This window comes from Miscanthus floridulus, chromosome 9, assembly GCF_019320115.1.
Source record: "Miscanthus floridulus cultivar M001 chromosome 9, ASM1932011v1, whole genome shotgun sequence".
In the NCBI taxonomy this organism is placed as follows: Eukaryota; Viridiplantae; Streptophyta; class Magnoliopsida; order Poales; family Poaceae; genus Miscanthus; species Miscanthus floridulus.
Genome location: NC_089588.1, coordinates 101,801,365 through 101,823,842, shown reverse-complemented (window position 1 = coordinate 101,823,842; position 22,478 = coordinate 101,801,365). Strand labels below are relative to the sequence as shown.

At 43.7% G+C, this 22,478-nt stretch overlaps 1 non-coding gene across 1 annotated transcript; it reads left to right on the top strand.

Annotated features, from left to right (window-relative positions):
- The first annotated feature begins 8,019 nt into the window (after positions 1 to 8,019).
- LOC136484611 (small nucleolar RNA snoR60) lies at positions 8,020 to 8,093 on the top strand. Its single transcript, XR_010766117.1, has one exon. It is a non-coding gene; the product is annotated as a small nucleolar RNA snoR60 (small nucleolar RNA).
- The last annotated feature ends 14,385 nt before the right edge of the window (positions 8,094 to 22,478 follow it).

Genomic DNA, 22,478 nt, shown 5'->3' with positions numbered 1-22,478 from the left:
TGGCGCGTTTGCTCGCGACATGACTTTTCTTTTTGTGGGGTGGCACTGGCACTTTTTTTTGGCTTGGTTTTACGGTTTTACGTGGGCATGAGTGCACGGGCCAGCCCGGCGCGCGTGAACGGCGGCGGCGGCGAGTCGGCGTCGGCGCACGCGGTTTCGGTTTGGCTTTTCGTTTGCCGTCGTGCGGAGGAGAGGGGTGGGAAAGGAATCGCGTGCGCGCGGTGGTACTCATTTACTGCCAACGTACACATTGGTTGTGCCCGTTAATATTTCACACAAGTAGTTATAGGTAAATTGGGTGGTTGCAACAAATAAGGAGGGAATGGTTCTGCGAAATTGAATGACATCGGATTATCAGTACAGTATTTCATAACAATGTTGGTCGTCCTTTGCCAACGTACACATTGGTTACATGCTTTCAACCGATGGTAGCTTAGTTTGTTGGATTCGTTGCGGGAACCTGTCCTACCCAAGTTTGTCGACCTAATACCATGGATGCTCGGGTTTTTTTTTTCTAGATCTGTTTCAGTGTTTAATGGTTCTTATAGTAGTATACAAGTGTCCATCGGCAATAAGCGCGCTTTGTCGCTCTCAGGATTTGTTGGTTCATTCTTTTCTGAGGTGCTCATAAGATACCATGTGTTTGTGTGCGTTGACACTTTACGGGAATGAATGTGGATGGATGTATAAGTGCCTGAGTATGTACTATGATTTGCCAAAAAAAAAGAAAATCGGTTACGTAAAATCTATAATTCTATATCTTTATTATGTCCAAAATATTATGGAACATGCATCCACCAAACAAATTTGATGGATCAAGAGTTAAGTAATCTGTTATCTAATAAAATCTTTTTCTCTCTAAAACAAGAGACGAGTGACCCACTGACCCTAAAGTCCTAAACTACACACTACAAGCCCAGACTACATCTGTTCCGTTTTGGACAACTGTTTCAAGCTTCAACACTGACTTTTGACCTCCAAGATTTGGTACTAAGTCGGGAGCTAGCTCTTTCCACACCCAATTTTTCTCTAATAATATATATATTATTCATGCCCGTGCCAACATCCAAGGATCTAGCAATACAGGTACTATACTAGTTAAGTATTGCCATGGAAAATTTAAGTGTCGTAACCTTTTAAAAAACACTTTTCCTATATAGCAGTCACCTGAAAATTGTGTTTTGCTTTAGGCGACGTTGCGTCCGTTCACGAGCTTCAAGATTCACGTGTGGCTGATGGGCTTTATTGTATGCGGATTTGTGATCCATTATGATGTCGACCCGTTAGCACCCAACCCAAGCTATCCGACACCCGTGTCTGCCTGTCTGGTGGCTTCGGACACTGTTTGTATTCCTGCATCGCGCGGCCAGGGAAGAAAGCGGAGGCGATTTCGTCGGCGCTGCGATGATTGCTCCGGCGAACTTCCACTTCCTCTTCGCATAGTGCTGCCGAAGGTGTGTACTCGATCAATCTGGAGTAGATTTTGTGGATCTGTATTGTGATGAGGACAGAGGGATGGAGATTTGGGTGGGGAATTTTGGGATGTAACCGGGGGATCAATGGGGTAGGGGAGTCTGACTCGGAGCTCACAGTTGGTGCCGATGTGGGGAGCGGAGCCGATGCTGCTGCGACTCTGCAATGCTTCTCGCGCCCTCGCGGGACCGGGCCGGCTCTCGCGCCAAGGTCACAAACAGCAGCATCCAGCAAGGCATGGTTGTGTCCACTAACAGCCGATTTGACTGCCAGGTGCTTGTGGGGTGACACAGGGAATCACCGGATCTCGATCTGTCTGGAGGTGTCTTGATGACTATGGGGAAGGGAAAGAGAGGAGGGATAGCCTGGTGGTGGTGGTGGATGTAGACATGCGATGACCTAGCGGCCAGGAGAGAAGGTGAGGACTCGAGAGGAGCCTTGTGGGAGGTGGGCAAGCTAGCGAATGGGCCCTTGGTTATCTAGCTGGAGCCAGCGGCAGTTCTGTTGCTTCCTCTCTAGTCTGATGACATGCATGGTTGGTGGGTTGCATCTCGATCTGTCCTTTTTTGTTTAGTTGATGACCATCTGCATCGACTCACTACTGCATTCATAGAAGACTTTAAAACTTTCTGTATGTATTTGCTAATTGTGTCACTGGAGTCAAGTTTCTTTCAGTGAGGAGCATAAAATTCCAAAGATCATAAAACTGGACTTGCAGGTGCTATTTTTAATTACAGCATATACTTGCAATGCAGCCTGAAAGTATTCTTAAACAACTAACCCATGCATTACAATGATCAATTGTCTTATTGGCTTCAAGGATAGTTCAGGAAGGAGATAATTTAAGATTAATTCATTAACAAACTGTACCTTTTTAAAATTTATGAATTGTCAACTATTGGCTGCTCTCAAGAGTGAGTGAGTTTCCTATGCCACAAAATCTCAAATGCCAGAAATAGTGCTTCCAGTTAAAGACCTATAGAAATGGCTTGCTTGAATGAACATTCATGTTTGTGGACGGAAGGAACTGTCGAGATCCACCACTTGGTAATGCTGAAATGTTACTGTTGTTAGTTTGTATTTGATAATCAGAGGTCTAGTGTAGTCTCAAACTATTTGTTTTTTAAATGATTTGTTTTGACGGGGAGGGACAACTTGATAGGGATTTGCATCTTTCAAGTAAGCAATTATGCACTTCTACTTACACTCATACGAAATGGTGGTTTTGCAGATCCTGACAGGGGCTTACATCAAATTCCTAAGAAATACACACAGCTTCATGGGATGTAAGGTAAAATTGTTTGGTGGTAGTCAAAGTCAAGTGGGCATGTTTAGTTTTGCTGCGCAATTTACCTGTCATTGTTTGAGATCTTGTGCTTTCTTTCCTGATATACTCGACATGTTCCTATTTGGTGCCCATAGCTTAAGCCTGCAGTAATATTGTATTTGTTAGCCTAGCACTGCCTATGGGTTCCGACTTGTTTCAGCTCATATATGTTGCGGTGTTGTTTGCTACTCATCAGCCTGGTGGCTGTTGCGTGGTTAGGCTACTGGGTATGTTGCTAGATTGGGTGATTTCTGGCCTATGAGGCTATGATCTGCTATACAATATCAGTTACTAATTGTTTATGTGCTGCTCTCATTTTTCTGCTTTCTTCGCCGTAGGTTCAGCCTTCCTGTTCCCTTTTGGACTCATAAGTTTTGGTCTGGCTCTTAGCTGCTATTTGTGTGTTGCTTACCACTAAGTTCAGTATTCCCTTTGATTTCATAGTTTCATTTTACCTGTGAATTTCGATAGTGTCAGACTATCAAAATTTATGTTGCTTTCTTTGGTTGTTACCTGGAGTTCGTTTGCCGATTTACAAGTTCATGTATAGCTTGCCTTCCATTCTTTTTTGTTCATTTTAGATTCAGATACTAGTTCTGATTTAGTGAGTTATTCGATCACTTGATGAGTTTTAATTTTTCTTTTTGTATGGTACTGAACTTCCATCACATTACGGTTCTCTGTTGTGCCTGAAAAAAACCCAAAATTTTGGCAGTACAATGTCATGTCTAAATTTGGTCTCTTTGCCAACTAGTTTAATTCAAGAATGAACCTGGATTTATGATGCTACTAGAAAGAGTTGTGCCTGGGAGCCTTGCAGCCCTCCAGATATTTCATATATACTTTTAAGTCATTCAACCTTGAGAGCTAATATTTACATTCAATTCGCTTTATGTTGTCCAGGTATGTCAATGATGAAAGTCCCTTTGGCGATACATAGTGAGTGCATCTACTGGCTGCTCAGATCTACAATACTTTGAGGAACTGTATCAGTACTATACAACCGGAAAGGTGAGATACAGTATGCAATCAAAATGCTTTTTGACCGTCTGATTTTGGTACATATTTGCTAATCTTACAAAATGTGATATGTTTGCTAGGCTTGGCATCTCTGTGATCCTGATGCTGGACATGTTTTTGAGGCATTGCAAAGGGCTAGTTTCGGAACAGTTGTTGTGTCCAACTTTGACACTCATCTTCAGCTAATTTTAGTATTTTACAAGCACTGAAATGTGGCCATTGGTTTGATGCAGTTCCTGTATCTGCTGAGGTTGGTTTCCATTTCAGAATATTCACTATATGGGCTTGTTTAACTAATCTTACTAATTAAGCTCTGTCCTTGTATTTATATGTGCTTGTTTCTAAACTTTAGCTATTGATTTTCCTATTATTGCTTTCTTAAACTCAGTTCCTTGGATGCCGCTCAACTTCTAGGTTACAGCAGAAAAGCCAAACCCTACAATATTCTTGGAAGGCCTGCAAGTTATTAGGAGTGCAACCCGATGAAGCTATGCATATTGGTGATTACTACAACAACGACTTATGTCATGCTCGTGCATTGATCTCCTGAAGGGGATTACGGTCGAAACATAGAAGTTCCAAGTGACACCAATATCTCAGGTACTGTTAAAACACAGGTTGTCTTCGCTATCAGATGACGTTCTGTCTGTGAGCCTGTGACTAAACTTTTGTCATGGTCGTGCGTGCATTGTGCAAGAAGTGTTGATTGTATGGGGAGACCACAACTAGCTGTTCCCAGTGGAGAAGGCATTTGCAGTTCAGAGGTAGATGGTTTCTTTACACACACACTTTGGCACTATACAAAGTCATCCTTGTTTCTGTGGTTGTGTCTCAGTTTGTCATTCTATTTTTGTTAATGCTGATAAACAAGTCATCCTTGCTAATTGTCCTGTGTTGTGCATGTCTACTTCATTTCCTATTAATTTTTTGTATTAAATATTCAGCAAATTACATCTGATATGCTTTTGCTACCACTAATGCACCCTCTCTGTCTGCAAAAGACTTGTTCAGTAGCACAAGTTAACTGTATTGTCAGCAGGCTCCACACGCATGAGCCAGATTTTGTATTTATATACATACACAATAAAATTGCATTAAGAACGAGTACTATTTGCACTATTTGAAATGTGCAATTTTCATATTTGTGTATTGTAATTTTTAACATAAAATACAATATAATTGCATTAACAAGTCAACAGGTGGGGCTTTGCTTCCTTGTGTCAACTATATTTGTGGGATGCTTACAATTTCTAAGCAAGCTAGGAGTGAGGACTAACTAGTGGTTTACTTGTTTAAAGGCTTTGTAGTGCATAGCTAATTTGTTACATTACAGGTTTTGGTAGGATGTTTTTGCATCTCATCAGTGCCTAATTGTGTATGCATGTTGGGTAAGAGAACCAGTGTTATTCTTGTGCACTGAAATTGCCCTGCTACTTTGGTTCTATGGTTTATAGTGCCTTGTTCTAGAAAACTATGAGAAGGCGTTTAGTGAAATCATGTTTAGTGAAGTCATGGTTCCTATGCATAAGTTAACGCATAGGAACCATGTTTAGTGAAGTCATGATTAGTTGCATAATCACTGGAAATTTTTTCATTGTTTTTCAGAATATTAGACATATCTGCGATTGTGCTTCCATAGAAAAAAGTTGTGATCTATCCTTCCATAGAAAAAATTATTTCTTGTGATCTGTGATTGTGCTTCCATAGAAAAAATTGTGATATGTCCTTCCATAGAAAAAAATTGTCTCTTGTGATCTGTGCTAAAACGTATTCAAATGTGTTTTTTGTAATTTGGGTCAACACACACCTCTCATTTGTCCTCTTTGATTTGTGTTTCTGTGTTGGCCCTAAATATCTTTACAACAGCAACCAGTGTGTTTCTTCACTGCTGATTATTGTCCACGAACTGCTTACTGAATTGAGCCTATTTTAGCATCTTGGGCTTTTTCCTAAAAGCTCTGCATATGTCAAAAGCAGGGAGGAGGTTGTTCAGGATAGGGGTTCAAGTTTTGTGTGAAGGAAGAGTTGTGCTCAAGTGCATTGCCTAGCCCTACTTCTCAGCAACCAATGGTCAGTATATGTTCTCTCTAAATGCACACTTTGTCCTTCTATAGAAAAAAATTATAATTTGTTAATTGGGATTTGTGCCAATATAGACCACATTTTTGTCCTTGTAATTGTGTTCTTTGTGATTTTTTGCAATTGCCTAGACCTAGATCACTATCTGGTTCTCTTATTCCCCACCCACCCAACCAACCATTCTCTGTCTCTCTCTCCCAGCCCTAGAAGCAGCTAACAACTATAGATAAACCTTCTGTCTATCTGAGTTCTTGTTGCACAGTGCTTGTTTCTTGTTATTTGTGCCAACACACACCACATCTTTGTTTGTTGTTTTGTTGATTCTTTGGAACAGGGGGTCCCTTTTGTCCAAAAGCATGTGAAGGGGCTAAAGTGGCTGCAGTTGCTCGTTGGGGTAAGTCTTGGCTTTTGCTTACTGATGTGCATGTATGGCTATACAGCTGTACCTTACATGTTATATTGTGATCTATCTTAGATGGCTTACTAAAGTTTGGTGTGAATATTGATCTAGTAGTCTGATTCAATATTTTACATGTGAAGTCTAAACTATCAACTAGTATTTTGCAACTGTATTACTAGAAGATATATATAGAAAGTTGTCCATCATTAGGTAAAATGGTGATCTTTGGCAAACAAAATTTTCATGCAAACAAATTTTGTCAATCAAATTATCAAGGGAAAACTCTACTTGTTTAGTAAATCTGCGTAATCGGCTTTAAGAAGTATATGTAAAAAAAATCAGAGTAGCATTTCAAGGCAAAGTAATAGTCAAACTCAGATATTTGATTGCCTTCATAGTCATTTTCTGTAGACATTTTTTAGTTTATCTTGAAAAACATTGGACTAGGGGAGCTGAACATGGCATTCTACACATTCAGCTTTTGTGATTTTGTAGACTTTAGGTTCTTTTCATTCCTTGTTTGTTCAGTTCAAAGCATGCATGGTTGTATGAATTATGTTCTCTCCTTATTGCTTTTGTCAGATAGGTAGCAATAATTTGGTCTGCACTTTGACTGTGAATCTGACTGCAAATTTCTGCCAGAGAATGTCTTCCACCTGCAATCTCCTTATTAGTGCGTTGCTTTACTATTTGTGTCAACACACATGTGGCCCAATGCTATTTGGGCAATTGCATAGTTTCATTTGCCTTTTGTAGCAAGGCACCAAGCGTATGCCTAGTATAGCTGTTATAAAATTTGTGGGTTGCTACTGAGCCAGGGGGAAGAAGATGGAGGAATTTTTTGTTTATATCATAGAGAGGATAATTGTGACATTCAGCTCAAGTGTAAGTATCGGTCTATGTTTTGCACCATATGCACCAGTACTATGCGTTTGCCTTTTATTGTTCTTATTTGATGTCTCTCCAGTTCTGTCTAAAGTGGAGATGCCATGCTAGCTGTAGTAGCTTCTGTTTCCATCTAACTCAACTGATCTGCCAATTATACTCTGTTTCTCCAACAGGCGCACTCATTTCATTAGTGGTTACCACAAGTGGAAATGTGGAATCCTATGGATCTCAAGCAAGCCTTCTCTGCTACAATCTTCTACCTGCTGCTTCTATTCTGTGCGGGCTGTAGATTTCAAGTGATTGTATCAGGTAGCTGCTGCTAGTTCAGCGCTACAGTAAAATAGAGGCAAAAAGCTATAGCAGCTACTGCTAATGCTGCTGCAAGTGAGCAGGTTTGGTCCATTAGAAAATATGGCTTACATGTCTCCAGGAGTTGCTGTAGCATGGTCCTTACTATTGTCAGATTGTGTATTAGTTCAATGGTAGTATGTTGTCTTAAGAGTTTAGACACTCTTGCAGTCTTGCAGAATTGGCCGGTGTATGCAATTGAGTTCTCCCACAGGAGTGGAAGAGACCTTGTCAACATGGCAAAGAAGAGGACCAATTTGATCTCCATTACTGAGGATGTCAGGTACCCGGCGAGGTACTGGATATTGGTTGGCATGGTTGATGCTATCTTCTCTGATGTAGCACAGCTTGACCAGGTATTCCTATCATTTCCTTGCAACCTGGTGTCTGATTCGCTTGTCTGTCACATTGTTGAATTGAGAGTTGTTTACCCGTATTCTCTGCCTTTATGTTATTTTCATTTCTAATTTGGCAATATTGGTCTTAGCACATGATGAGCATACTCGGATTCCCCTTCAGGACATCAATTGGATGATGCAGATTCGAGTTTCTGATGCCTGTTATGCCCTCTGTTTCCTCATTTATATATGGTTCCAACTGTGTATGTGATATCTATAAATAACCTGCCATTGCCTGTTTGGACCATTGTAATTTTGAACAGTTTGTTGCTTGATGGATTTATAATACTAGTTATTAGTTTCACTTCTGTGTTTATATACATATACAATATAATTGTAGTAACAATATATAGTATTTGCACTATTTGAAACGTGCAATTTTCATATTCTTGTGTTGTAACTTTTGAAGACCATATTCATTGTCTATTTTTGCAACAGTGGAATAAAATTTGTACTCTGTCAATTTTAATTTGTGGTAGAGACTCGTTCTACAGTGGGATAGATACGTTAAGTGTGTTTACTGGGCAACCCTTCAAAAGAGTGTGTTTACTGGGCCAATAGTTCAATTCTAGCCCAGCCGAGCACCAACTTCAGTTAGCGGGTATTGGATCATGCGTCTGTTAAGGTTTGGCGGACCCGGTAAGGTTTGGCGGGTTTGATTCGCGGACCCGTTAATATTGCCTGTGTACAGAAACAACCAGCTTTGAATGTGATCGTTGGATCCAGATCTGATGGCCCTAAGACATTGCCTGAAAAAATGCTATATTTCAGGCGACTGAAATATAGCAACTCCCTTTAAAAAAAGTTTCGCGCACATAATGTTCTTTCGTAGTCTCCCTCTCCTCAGTATTTTATTTCCTCGTGTCTAGTGGTTTACGGCTTGCACACCAACGAATTTTAATTTCTTTTTCCCGGAACTAGATAGATTATTAGATGAATAAACAAGAGTGCCGCGCGGGACGTTGCATGATATGAGAACGTACGGCAACTCGATCACCCTCTGTCCATTCCGTCCCTATTTTTTTGAGTTTTTTTTCTGAGGAAGGAGTATATCTAGTCTATATTAGTACATATAAGATGCTTTAGACAAGTAAGCATGGACTATCTTTTTTGGAAATATCGAATCTATCGGAATACTTTCCGTTTTAGGGCTTATTCGGTGGTTTAGGATCCATGGCCTGGGACTATTCATGGCTGGAATGATTAAGTAATTTGTATAACAATACATCAGTTGGATTGATTCCTGCCTCTATTCATGAATAACCGAATGACTCCTTAAAAAGAAAATCTAGCGGCTATGCTACCAATTTTGCGTATCGATCGGATGGATAGCACATGTTGGGTAAATGAAAAAAAAAAAAAAAACAGGCTCCTGCCGTATAGTCCATATCCGATGCTAGCAAGCAGTACTTCAGTGGTTCCTCTGTCAGTAGAATCTGACTACAGTTACAGACTGACATCTGGTTTTGTAAGTGGTAAATATATCTGACTTGATCAACACAGACTTTTCAGAGTCAAACTTGGGCCTTGTTTAGTTCCAAAAAAAAATTTCAAAAAATGCTACAGTAGCCGTCACATCGAATTTTGCAATACGTGCATGGAGCATTAAATGTAGACGAAAAAAAAACTAATTACACAGTTTGGTGAGAAATCACGAGACGAATGTTTTGAGCCTAATTAGTCAATGATTGAACACTAATTGTCAAATAAAAATGAAAGTGCTACAGTCGCCAAATTTCCAAATTTCGCGGAACTAAACCAGGCCTACCTGGTCATCCTACCAATCCTGCCACACATGGTCAACGGTAAAAAGGGTCTGAATTCTGATGAATATAGCCGCCGCCGTCACCGGGCCGTCACCGGGCCGCGCGCTCTGTAGCGGGTCGTGCCATGCCGGCCCACATGCCTGGGGTAAGGCCCAGGCACGGCCTGCCCCTCCGGGCCGGGCCAGCCCGGGCCCGCTAGCCTCCGTGCTGGGCCGTGCTCGTGCCGGGCTTCGGGCCGGGCTGCCGGGCCTCGGGCTGCATGGCCAGGTATAGCTGCTGCCGACTGCCGAGTGCCGAGTGCTGTTGTGGTGCGTGCGATGGCGTCGTGCGGCGTCACTCACTGGGGCCGGGCCGGCGGGCCGTAGTGCCTGCGCCGCTGGTCCAGGCCAGGCCACACACAGGCTCCACCAGACCAGAGTCGCCCAATGCCAGTGGCGCGTTTGCTCGCGACATGACTTTTCTTTTTTGTGGGGTGGCAGTGGCACTTTTTTTTTTTTGGCTTGGTTTTACGGTTTTACGTGGGCATGAGTGCACGGGCCAACCCCGCGCGCGTGAACGGCGGCGTCGGCGGACGCGGTTTCGGTTTGCCTTTTCGTTTGCCGTCGTGCGGAGGAGAGGGGTGGGAAAGGAATCGCGTGCGCGGGGTGGTACTCATTTACTGCCAACGAACACATTGGTTGTGCCCGTTAATATTTCAGACAAGTAGTTATAGGTAAATTGGGTGGTTGCAACAAATAAGGAGGGAATGGTTCTGCGAAATTGAATGACATCGGATTATTAGTACAGTATTTCATAACAATGTTGGTCGTCCTTTGCCAACGTACACATTGGTTACATGCTTTCAACCGATGGTAGCTTAGTTTGTTGGATTCGTTGCGGGAATCCTAAACTACAAACTACAAGCCCAGACTACATCTGTTCCGTTTTGGACAACTGTTTCAAGCTTCAACACTGACTTTTGACCTCCAATATTTGGTACTAAGTCGGGAGCTAGCTCTTTCCACACCCTATTTTTCTCTAATTATATATATATATATATATATATATATATATATATATATATTATTCATGCCCGTGCCAACATCAAGGATCTAGCAATACAGGTACTATACTAGTTAAGTATTGCCACGAAAAATTTAAGTGTCGTAACCTTTTAAAAAAAGTTACGCGCACATAATGTTCTTTCTTATTCTCCCTCTCCTCAGTATTTTATTTCCCCGTGTCTAGTGGTTTACGGCTTGCAAGCCAACGAATTTTAATTTCTTTTTCCCGGAACTAGATAGATTATTAGATGAATAAACAAGAGTGCCGCGCGGGACGTTGCATGATATGAGAACGTACGGCAACTCGATCGCCCTCTGTCCATTTCGTCCCTATTTTTTGAGTTTTTTTTTCTGAGGAAGGAGTATATCTAGTCTATATTAGTACATATAAGATGCTTTAAACAAGTATAAGCATGGACTATCTTTTTTGGCAATATCGAATCCATCGGAATACTTTCCGTTTTAGGGCTTATTCGATCGATGGTTTAGGATGCGTGGCCTCGATCTATTCACGGCTGGAATGATTGAGTAATTTGTATAACAATACATCAGCTGGATTGATTCCTACCTCTATTCATGAATAACCGAATGGCCCCTTAAAAAGAAAATCTAGCGGCTATGCTACAAATTTTGCGTATCGGATGGATAGCACATGTTGGGTAAATGACAAAAAAAAAAAAAATCAGGCTCCTGCCGTATAGTCCATATCCGAGACTAGCAAGCAGTACTTCAGTGGTTCCTCTGTCAGTAGAATCTGACTACAGTTACAGACTGACATCTGGTTTTGTAAGTGGTAAATATATCTGACTTGATCAACACAGACTTTCAGAGTCAAACTTGGTCGTCCTACCAATCCTGCCACACATGGTCAACGGTAAAAAGGGTCTGAATTCTGATGAATATAGCCGCCGCCCCTGCAAACGTCACTCTGCATGTATACTACTTTTGGTATAGTATTTCTTTGTGGGAGCATGAAAGGCAGTCAAAGGGAAAGTTTTGTCAACGTGTGTTTCCAGGTTCCAGCTCAGCAGAATACTGCAGTCTCACAAAAATAGTACGTAAAAAAAAGGTTACATTTGAAATAGCAAAAAGGGTGTGGACAGGAGTAGATAAGAAATTAAGACACGCACTCTTCGTGAAAATGAAAACACACACGCACACGTGCATACATAAATCAAAATTCATTTAATATATCTCAAGTTTCACACGAGATATGTCCCCTTTTCCGTAACTTCGCTTTTGTTTTGAAGAATTTCTTGTTCATATATATCGTGTCCCAAAAGGCCAAATAAAAAAAAGGGGCATAATCGATCGTGTCTTGTTGCATGCATTCAGGCTTACAAAAGGGCTGGTTACCAATATTCTTGACCACCCTCCACTAAAAGCATTGATGCTTTTCCATTGTCGTGAGCATGGTACCTCAAGGGCTAAAAGGGATTAGCGTGTCCAAGGTTGGATTATCTTAAGCGATTAGCATGGAGTTTTTGGGCCGGGCACCTGCATCAATATATGGAAATGAGATCGGCCTTAAGGCTAGCACCACATATACCATGTTATAAAAAAAACCTCAACCAGCCAGGGGTACGATCTCCCTGAGGACACTGTAATTAAGGTAGAAGATCTCAACAATCTTGATGTCCGAGAAAATCCTTGAAACTCGGCGAGGGGGACTTTTTTTAATAACACGCCACGAGCTACTAAACTCGTACGCACAAAGGGATCCATTTAAATTCGCTCACACGAAGAGTCAAATCTAAAGCCTGGGGTGCTACTAAAGCTCTTGTAACCGCTAGGCTACAAAGCCCTTTTACGAAGCGTGTTATTTTTTATGATGAACTTTGATGAATGATTAGAACCTGTGTGGGTTCTACGAGGTGGCTGTCAGTGTTTGATGACCGGCAACACCAACATGTCACGGGGTTACTCGGAACGATGATTGATGGGCTTCGGTGTATGCAGAACTCGACGGTTAATACGAAGACAGCGATTTATACTAGTTCTGATCGCTGAATAGCGTGTAATACCATAGTCCAGTTAGCTAGGCGTGTTGCCTTTGCGCAAGTTGTTGTGTATGATTGATTATACAAGGAGTGGTGCTCCTGTCTCTTTTTATATGGTCCAGAGGGCAGGCGCATTGATCTAGTCCAAGTCGGATACGATAGAAGAGTCGTAGTTCTATTACAGAGACTAGCTTTCCTATAATTCCGACTAGGTTGGTCCTTCATGCCTTGGAGATCACGCCACCTTGTTTCGTGTCTTCAAGCAGACCGTGGGCCGGTCCAAGTCCATCTGAGCAGTCGGCCTCGTAATTAAGGAACCCATAGGATCCCGGTCCGTCAAGTCCCCGAGCTCTTCATGGTTGATCTTCGATGTCAAATGGAATCTCCTGTTCTTGGCCGAGTAGAATTAGGCACCATGAAGTGCTCTTGAAATCTTGAATATGCGTCACCATTAGGTGAAGCACACATGCTTAGCCCCCGAGCTCTTGTTGTTTAACATAAAGAGGTGGAGTGTATTTTCTGCAATTGTTTCAATTTTTTCGAAGAAATTTGAATGCATTACCTGTGGATATATATCCCGCAGTCCCGAGCCTAAAACCGACTACCCGGAGTCGATTACAGGATCTTGCAGACATCCTCAAGGGTGTACTCGAGTAACCCCATGAAATGGAAAACCGTGAACCCCATATTTTTTCTTCGCATGTGTGTTTTTTATTTGTCGACCTAGGTTGTGCTAGGCATAAGCATAATAGAGTCTCGGTTCCTCTTGTTTCGTCCTACGGGCCGGGATCAACCTTCACAGTGGAAATTAAGAGGCTGATAAAGCAGCATTTGTCACGACGCATTTTATTTCTGCAAAAATAGGTGCGGGTGGGAAGGATTATATTATTATTAATTGGTTCATCGAAAGAAAAAAGAATTCATTCCTTCCTGCAACACGGGCAGGAAACCAGGCGGACATAACGGCTAGTGGTGGTGTGCGACGTGGACGGGAGCACGCACTCAGCCCGCTCAGCCGCTGAGGTGGCCTGATTAGTTGCAGAGTAAGCCTTGAGCCAGAATGATCAGGCTGTACAGGACCGAATAAGTTGGGTTGAGCTCGTGCAGGTGGTCGTATTTGGTTGTCTTTGTTGTTGATCTAATACGAGATGAGGTCATGTTTGGTTGCATGTATATATCAAAGTTTTGGATGTATGACATATGGGCCCCTGCACCATGTGTGAATCAAACCGTCCTGCATCACGAGGGAAGTGGAAATTGAGAAAACGAAGACGTATGGGATGAAGAACAAATATATGAGATGAAGCAGGTAAAACGTGCGAGGAGAACCAAACACGTCAAAGCGTGCGAGGGTGGCTCGGTTCGACGCGCGGGCGTGTGGGGATGCATATGCCGCTCGGGCGGTCCTGGCCCCGTGCACCGGGTCTAAGAGGCAGGCAGCGGCATGGTTGTGTCTCTATGACTTTGCAGGCAGGCGTACTGTACTGGCGTAGCAGCAGCAGGTGATCATTGATTTCATTCTCATTACTCCATCCGTTCTAAATTATAAGTTATGTTAATTTTTTTAGTACATCAATTTTGCTACGTATCAAGACATATATTATATTAGACATATATTTTGCTAGTTACTTAATTCTCCGTTCCAAATTTTTTTATTATTAATTTGGAACTGAGGGAGTAATTAGGTTACTTAATTAATAATCAAAGCGTGCTGAGATCGTGAGTGGTGGTGGTGGTGCTGCTGCTAATTGCATTGCATCCGTTCGGTGGGTCTGCACCGATCACTGGTTAATTAATAATCAACTAGATAAATGCCCGTGCCGTTGCACGGGGCTATATTTTTTTGTTGGATACCTTTATTGAACGACGAGCATGGTCGAACTGTAGAATTACTGAGGACAGTGAACTTGATTGTGCCTTTGAGCTGTCGGCAGTGGGAGGGTCTGGTGTCAAAATTACTCTCTTTTCAATATGTGTGTGATCTGTTTCGTCAGTGTCAGCAAAGTTTTCTTGTGTTTGAATATATGCGTGATCTGCTTTGTTTTCGTCAGTAAAGCCCTTACTGAATTTCTCTGTTTGAATACGTGCCTGATCTGTTCCATCGGTCTGTAATCAGTCCTTTATATTGATGTGGAAGAGTTTGTTCGGCAACTTTATTTTTTGGTGAGTTTGTTTTGGAAAAGAGCTTCTCTTGTTGTATATTTTTTTTCAGAAGCGTTTTTTTAGACGTTTTAATCTAGCCGCGGACGATGTGGAAGATTTTGTTTCGGAAACATTTTGGTTTTGTTTTTTCCGTTTTTTTTTTGTTTCAGGAAAGGGTTTGTTTTTTGCCGTATAGTTTTTTCTTGGAAATGTTTTTTCTTTTTTGGGAAACGTATTTTTTCTGGTCATGTGAACGACGTGGAAGAGTTTTTTTTTCTGAAACACTTTTTTTTGCCCGTGGAAGTGTTTGTTTTGGAACCGTTTTTTTTTCTGTATATTTTTTTCGTATATTGTGGCAGAATCTCCTAAATTATAGAACACACATGTATCTGTCACTGTCCAATAACCTCTGACGACTATTCCAATGACCTCACGGCGGTTCGGTTAGGGGTATTGGCTACACCAATTACGACTTGGTCCGAGCTTGACACCGGCCATGGCGGCCACAACGGCGCGGCTGTGGCACGCCGACGAAGGGAGACCGGTAGCAGTTAAACAAAAGGCTTGAGAAGACTCTGTGGCTCACCCCAAACACGCTTGAGCTGAAAGATGGACCGGAGGAGCAACGGAGAAGCGGGTCAACGATCACAGCCAACATGGCGGAGCAAGCTGCGTCGACGGAGGTGTTCCGGTGGCTGTAGTGGACAAAAGGATCAATCAACAAGGCACAGAGTATCACGGCAACATGGCGAAGCTGGAGCTACGCTGAGCAAGAGCAAAGACGCACCGTAGAGTGCTGGCCACGGTGATGCGCACTCGACGGCGATGCTGCCGGCCGCGAGGAAGAAAGGCAACGCGCAGCGTTTCCCAGCGGAGTCAGGCTTCAAGGATTGGTCAGCTGGGTTCGCAAGGAGCAGGCGGAGCTGTGACATGCTTTGCCAAGACTGGAAAGGCGCTACGGCGACGGTGCGAGCTCGACGGAGCAACGGAGGCGTCGTCGGGAAAAACAGGGGAGAAGAAAGGGAGAAGAACGGCGACGGCTCGAGCTTTATAGCGCGGCCAGGAAGCAAGGAGAAGCCACGCAGCAGCCTTCTCACGCCAGTGCGAAGCCGGAGGTGGCCACAGGCGCGCCGGGAAGCCAGAAGTTCGCCGTCGGTGAGGTGTCGCCCGAAGACACTGTTCATAATATTTACCGAATTGCCACTCGTTTAATTTTCCCAAATTACTCCCAAATTTATATGGTAACTCAAAAATCTCCAAAAATAAAAGTTGTTCCAAATTCAAAGTTCTACAACTTTGCTTTAATAAACATACCCAAATTATGTCTACATTTTGAAATGCAAATTTAAAATCAAAATGGAGCACTTTAAGAACATATCGCCTTTTCAAATTACTTCAAAATTTATATAACAACTTTGAAAACTCCAAATACCAACTTTGTACAAAATGTCAAGCTCTACACTTTTCCTTTTAGGCTTAACCCCAAAATGTACTTAGATTTTGAATTAGGTTTTTAGGGTAGAATTTAAATACTGAAAATTAGGGTTTTTTTCGGAAATTCCAAATCAATACAAAGATTTTGAACTTGATTCAAACCATACAAGTCAACACATATAACATAAAAGTAAACTTGTTTTAGTGGATGCATATCAAAGTTTTCACTAACACACGAATGATGTGCAATGCATATGATGACATGACATGTTTTAGGGTTTAAAACACCAGAGGTGTTACAATCTTTCCCCCTAAAAGAAATCTCGTCCCGAGATTTAAAGTCCGAGGGTAAGTAATGGGAAAGGAAATGTGTCAAGCAAAAACATTCCAAACTTAACCATAAAACAGCTCAGGTCCTTTTACAAAACATGGTTCGTAACAACAGAGCACAACTAACATTATTCTATATTGATGCAAGAAACTCTAGAAACTATTCTAGCAAGTAATCTTCGGATTCCCAAGTAGCTTCTTCTTTGGAATGTTGATTCCATTGTATCTTGTAGAATTTGATTGTCCTCCTTCGAGTGACAAGGTCTTTCTGATCCAGAACTCGGATAGGATATTCGGAATAGGTCAAATCAGGTTCAAGTTCAACTCCTTCAACCTCAACATTCTGATCAGGCACTCGAAGACATTTCTTTAATTGAGAAACATGGAACACATCGTGTACAGCTGAGAGATACTCTGGTAACTTCAAGCGATATGCCACCTTTCCATGCCTCTCCAAAATTTGAAATGGTCCAATATAACGAGGTGCCAACTTGCCTTTAACACCGAAATGGGTAACTCCCTTCATTGGTGACACCTTCAGATATACAAAATCTCCTTTGTTAAACACCAATGGTCTACGTCGTTTATCTACATAACTCTTTTGTCGGGATTGAGCTATCTTCAAATTACTTTGTATCTGCCTAACCTTCTCTTCTGTTTCTTTCACCAGGTCAACTCCAAAGAACCATCTTTCCCCGGATTTAGACCAATTTAGTGATGTTCTGCATCTACGACCATAGAGTGCTTCAAACGGAGCCATCTTAATAATTTCTTGATAACTATTGTTTTATGAAAACTCAGCCAAAGGCAAACATTCATCCCGCTTATTGGAATAGTTAAGGACACAACACCTTAACATATCTTCAAGTACTTGATTCACCCTTTCAGTCTGACCATCAGTCTGTGGATGATAAGCGATACTATAAAGAAGTTTGGTACCCAACGAAGCATGCAATTGTTTCCAAAAGTTGGAGACAAACTGTGTACCTCTATCCGACACAATGGTCTTTGGTACCCCATGTAAGCTCATGATTCTTGCTAAATACATTTTGGCATATTGGATAGTAGGATATATACTCTTGACTGGAAGAAAATGTGCCGACTTAGTTAGTCGATCTACAATAACCCATATTGAGTCAAAACCTTTAGATGTCTTGGGTAGACCTACGATAAAGTCCATACTAATATCCTCCCACTTCCAAGCTAGAATAGGCAATGGCTGTAACTCTCCAGCATATCTCAAATGTATAGCTTTTACTTTTTGACAAGTATCACACTTGGCTATATATCGAGCAATCTCTATCTTCATTTTGGTCCACCAAAATCTCTGTTTCAAGTCATGGTACATTTTATTACTTCCCGGATGAATAGATAACTTGGTTGTATGTGCCTCTTCAAGAATTGACTGTCGCAACTCAGGAACCTTTGGTACCACTAGGTGATTCTTAAACCATAGCACACCTGCATCATCTATCCCGAAGCATGCTGCTTTTCCCTTCCTGACTCTTTCTTTGATATGGGCTATACCCTTGTTTTCTTTCTGAGCGGCAATAATTTGGTCTTGAATAGTTGATTCAACAACTATATTGGTCAAACTACCTTGTTGAATTATCTCTATTTTCAACTTCTCCATCTCTTGACATAAAGTCAGATCCATTGTTTTTACTGCCAGACAATTGCAATGACTCTTAAGACTGAGTGCATCTGCAACCACATTAGCCTTACCAGGATGGTAATGCACCACCAAGTCATAATCTTTAATCAATTCTAACCATCTTCTTTGCCGCATATTCAATTCCGATTGAGTAAAGATATACTTTAAACTTTTGTGATCTGTATAAATATGGCAAGTATTACCAAGCAGGTAATGCCGCCAAATCTTCAAAGCATGGACAACTGCTGCTAACTCCAGATCATGAGTTGGATAATGTTCTTTATGTTGCTTAAGTTGTCTGGAAGCATAGGCAATGACTCGGCCTTCTTGCATCAAAACACACCCAATACCAATACCTGAAGCATCACAATAAATGTCAAACGGCTTCTCGATATCTGGCTGTGCTAACACTAGGGCAGTGGTTAATAATTTCTTCAAAGTCTGGAAAGCTTCTTCACAGTCAGTTGACCAGACAAACTTGGCTTGGTTTTTCAACAATCCCGTGATGGACTTGGATATTCTAGAGAAATCTGGAATAAAATGACGGTAATAACCCGCCATTCCTAGAAAACTCTAAACCAGATGAACAGTGTTGGTGGTTTCCAATCTAGTACATCCTTAACTTTGCTTGGATCTACTGCAACTCCTTCAGCTGACAAGACATGTCCTAAAAACTGTACTTCCTTTAGCCAAAAGTCACACTTACTGAACTTGGCATACAACTGATGTTCTCTTAGCCGGGTCAGAACAATTCTGAGATGTTCCGCATGTTCTTTCTTGTTCTTGGAATATACTAAGATGTCATCAATGAACATCACTACAAACTTGTCTAGCTCAGGCATGAATATTGAATTCATCAGATACATGAAATGAGCTGGGGCATTCGTCAAACCAAAAGACATTACCAAGTATTCATATAATCCATATCTTGTGGTAAATGCCGTTTTGGGAATATCTTTAGGCTTAATTTTGATTTGATGGTAACCTGACCTCAAATCAATTTTGGAGAAAACTTTGGCTCCAGCCAGTTGATCAAAAAGTAAATCTATCCGAGGTAAGGGATATTTATTCTTAATGGTCACTTCATTCAATGGACGATAATCAACACACAATCTCAGGGTCTCATCTTTCTTTTTCACAAAAATTGCAGGACATCCCTAAGGTGATGAACTAGGTTGGATAAACCCTTTATCAATCAACTCTTGCAATTGAGTCTTCAACTCGGCTAATTCCTTGGGAGGCATCCTATAAGCTCTCCAAGAGATCGAAGCTATTCCCGGTTTTAGATCGATGTTAAACTGAACATCCCTATCAGGTGGTAGATCGGGTAAATCTTCAGGAAAAACATCTGGAAATTCACCAACTACAGGGATATCTCTAATCTCCTTAACGGAAGTTGCACAAACTTTTTCCACTGATCTCTTTAAGGTTGGAATTTGGATAAGAAGCTGAGAATTACTATCTGGCAAACTCAACCTTATTGTCCTATTCAAAGTATCTATAACAACCATATTGCACCCAAATGCTTCTTTCAGCACGTGCGTGCAGAAAGACTTCAGCATGCACACACTAAACGACAAAAAAATATAGATGAACTTACCTGCCCTCGCTGCCGCTAGAGATGAAGCAGGTTGTCGCATTAGGGTTTGGGGTTTTGGGGGTTTCTATGCTCTCCGCACTTAGAATGGGTTGTCGGGGAGAGGTTGCTAGATAGGCAGTGGTTGTGGTCGAGACGGAGGCGGAGGGCGAAAGTGCCACCCGCCGGGCGGTGGGAGAGGTTGGTTGGTCAGTGCCGGTGTCGAGGGCGTCTATCGGAGAAGAAGAGAAGCTTGGGATTACCATGACGATGGTGGATGGCGGAGGCGGCGTGACGTTGGAGCCCGGGAGGTGGTGGAGGTTGGGTAGCTATCGGAGAAGAAGAGAAGCTGCCGACTATATTAAAAAGAAGATGAACCAAGACTAGGCAACAACAAACAACAGCACACGATAATACAAAAAAACTAGGAAAAAACAACTCGGGTCGGTTGGATTGGGACATCAACACGCGTCGAACGCAAACTCAAAGAGAAAATCAACTCTAGGTGGTCGGACTAGGACATCGATACGACCCCAACAAAGCCGAAACTCAAAGAAGCTACACACCGCACCGCCTCCAAACCACCGTCAGCCAGTCACCACACTGCATTGCCGTCCCTCGGCCGACGAAGGCGTCAAGACGAAACTCCGTCGTCACCGCTCACGTCGTTGTTGCCGACGAAGTCCCACACCGAGGTAGCTTGCTGCGAAGCATAGCTACTCACAGTAGGCCGCTGCAAGCCATGTAGCCTTCCCACAATCAAATCCGCTTGCGCCGCCTCTCAAGACGTTGTCCCACGCCGGACTAGCCACTGCCAAGTAGGGCTAGCCGCTGTAATCCGCTGCAAGCAGCCAACTCAAGCGTGAGTAGCTGCCTCTGGCGCTCCCCAATCCGACCAAAACCACCGAGATGCACGAGCGAACCCTATAGCTTCTAGCAACCTAGTTGGCTCAACGAAGGTGAAGTATCACACGCCAACTCCAGCAGCCATGAAAGCGCCTCCTTGCACCGGAACGATCGCCGCTGAGTAGGACCGCCCGCCACAACTCCACTCAGGTCACCTTAGCAACACAAATATGCTAACTACCACCTCCCACGTCAACCTCGTCGCCAACTCCATAAGCACCTCCCACGCCGGCCTCCTCACCATCTTCGTGGTCGCAATGGCACACAGTCCCGCCAGACCATCGCCCTCCACTGGCAAACAGATGCGTAGCCCTCCATTCGTTGCGCTAACGCACTTGTCATGGCTACCTTCCACCACCGTGGACATCGAAACTCAAAATCCTCCTCCACCTTCCTCGCCATTGTTCCGGCCACCACCACAGATGCGCCGTGCAGAGGGAGAGGGCCTTTCGATAGACGTTTCCAAGAAAGTAAACGACGCCCAAAGGTGTCGCCATCATCAGCCCAAAAAATGGGCAAAGCTTTCGCCATGGCCCCACAACCCCATGCACGACAGTGGCCGGCCCAAACTCGTTACGCCAGCCTTCCCAGCCGCGCTGTCGTTGTCGCCGAACTATGAGAGGCTAGTGTGGCCCGCTCGACCATCGCCCGCCTCGCCACCATGACGCCGCAGACGCGAATGAGCAGGCCGGCGCCATCCACGCCACCACGGCGCCGACGCCGCTCAACCAGCGTAGCCGCCCGCACCACGACGACGTCTGACGGCGCCTGGCTACGCCACCATGCCACCATTGGGCCGCCACCTCTGGACCCCGCCCCCCGCACTGCCGCCTCCATGCTCTCCGCGCCGACGCAGCTGAGCCACACCCGCTCATCGACAGCCACATCATGCCTGCCATTGCCGACGCCGGTGCCAGCCGCCGTCCCCGAAGTTGACATCGGCCTCCGTCCCCATTGCCGGCGCCGCTGCCACCTCAGGAGCACCAGATCCGGCCCCGGGGAGGCCGGATCCGGCCGCCAGGGTGCCGGATCTGCTGCCCGGAGCCGCCGTCGCTGACACCGCGCCCGCCGTAGTCGCCGGCGAGCAGCACCCTCAACCGGAAGACGCACCCCGCGCAACCTACTCCTCCTCCGTCGCGCCTCCGCGCGCAGCTACTGCCGCGCCAACTCCTTCTCCGCCACGCATCCGCGCGCAGCCACCGCGCCATGGCCGCCGAGCGCCGCCCTGCACGGAGGGTCTCGCATGCCTGGGCGAAGGCCTCACCGCCACCATCCTGGGGGGCAGCGCGGGCCTCCTGGCAGCCCCCTCCGGCAGCGGCGAGGGGAAGGGAGGGGAAGGAGGAGGGCTGGCGGCGGGGCTATGGTGGCCGCCGCCCGAGTCGCCTGTGCGGGGCGACGTGGGGGCGTGGATGCACAAATGTGATTTAGGTGTAATCCTATGCTGGGGTCCCTGCTACACTTACAGGTCCGCCACTCTTGTGTTCTTAAAATTGAAACAAACAAATGTGTAGCAAATGCTGGAACATGCACTTTTGCAAACTTTATGGCTGCAAATCAAAATAGTATGTGCACAACTAACATAGCACCCTTAAAACTTTATGGAGTATTTTGGTAGTGGTATGTATTTCTTTTCACGTACGTGTGGGTGCAAAAACTTGCTATAGCTGCTGCAAGAAAAAAAAAAGGCGCAGCTG